Here is a 1,202-nt window from a genome sequence, read left to right as displayed (position 1 = left end):
AAAACCTTAAAACCATGTTTTAGTAGTACTATGAATAACTTAGCTATCTTCATGTATGCTTTCTTTTTTTTATATACAAAGCATGATTATATGTATTTTTCTGTTATCCAGCTGTTTTCTCTTTAAAATGACTGGGGTACTGGAGAAACAAAAAGAATGTTAAAAAAGCAAGAAGCTGTGTTTATGTCCTTCTAGCTATTGGATATTCCAATATCAATGAGATGATAGAGTTTTAGGAATTATGCTGGGCAGTTTTGCCCACTTAGGGCATCTAATAGTGATTAAAAAAAAATCAGTAAGGTCCACAGCATTCACTTTTCTTTCTACTCAGAACTAAGAGTTTTTTCGCTTTTGTTTCTGTTTTTTCTTTTCTACTCAAGACATACACACAAGATTTAATTGAGAATGACATCTTATGTTCTGAGATAAACTATACGTAGTTTCTTAAATAATTCGTAGGTATATCAACTACAATTAAAAGACAAATGGGGGCAAGAAGCATGTATCTCTGTTCAGTTTGGATCCTCAGCATCCACATGTTTTTTGGAACATGGTAAACAGGAAGTAGATATTTGTAAGTTTCTTAACTAATTGGCAATACCTTATCAATATATGAGATGGTTCTGGTTTGACTACCAATTCTTCCTCACTGAATCTCTTAGTATAAAATGATTCTGGAATGATTCAAGGAATAACCATGCTCTGCACCTTAGGGTCAGCATCTCTTCTGTGGTGCTGGTTCTGCATTATCATATTGGTTCTTCGCAGCCCACTCATCTATTTTTGCTTTTATTTCTAGTCGTTGTCACAGCGTGAGTCAGGCTGCATCTTTCTTGTCTTTCTTTCTTCTTCTTCTTCTTTTTTTTTTAATGGAACACTTCCCTAATTTGAGTGTCATCTTTGCACACGGGCTGTGCTAATCTTCTCTGTAACGTTCCAATTTTAGTATATGTGCTGCTGAGCAAGCACAGACTGTTTCTTTCTCGATGGGGTGTTTCCATGTATTACTCTTGCTCTCCTAATTGTGGAAGGAAAGCTCTCATTTGTATGTTGCAATAGCTCAGGCTCTGGTCCTGTAATTGTTCTTCATCCATTGTCTTCCTCTCTTTCATTCTTTCTCCTCTCACTGCATTGGCTCTTTTCTTAACAGGATATATTTGATATTTAGACATACTTAGGATGTATCCATTTTAAGAACAAAC

The 1,202-nt window shown here is 35.3% G+C and overlaps 1 non-coding gene across 1 annotated transcript; it reads right to left on the bottom strand.

Annotated features, from left to right (window-relative positions):
* Positions 1-863: 863 nt before the first annotated feature.
* LOC129517044 (U6 spliceosomal RNA) lies at positions 864-969 on the bottom strand. Its single transcript, XR_008665931.1, has one exon. It is a non-coding gene; the product is annotated as a U6 spliceosomal RNA (small nuclear RNA).
* Between the last annotated feature and the right edge of the window lie 233 nt (positions 970-1,202).

The sequence above is a fragment of the Nyctereutes procyonoides genome, unplaced genomic scaffold (genome assembly GCF_905146905.1).
Source record: "Nyctereutes procyonoides isolate TBG_1078 unplaced genomic scaffold, NYPRO_anot_genome, whole genome shotgun sequence".
Classification (NCBI taxonomy): Eukaryota; Metazoa; Chordata; class Mammalia; order Carnivora; family Canidae; genus Nyctereutes; species Nyctereutes procyonoides.
The sequence above is the reverse complement of the archived record's forward strand: the minus strand, read 5'-3'. Positions and strand labels throughout refer to the sequence as shown.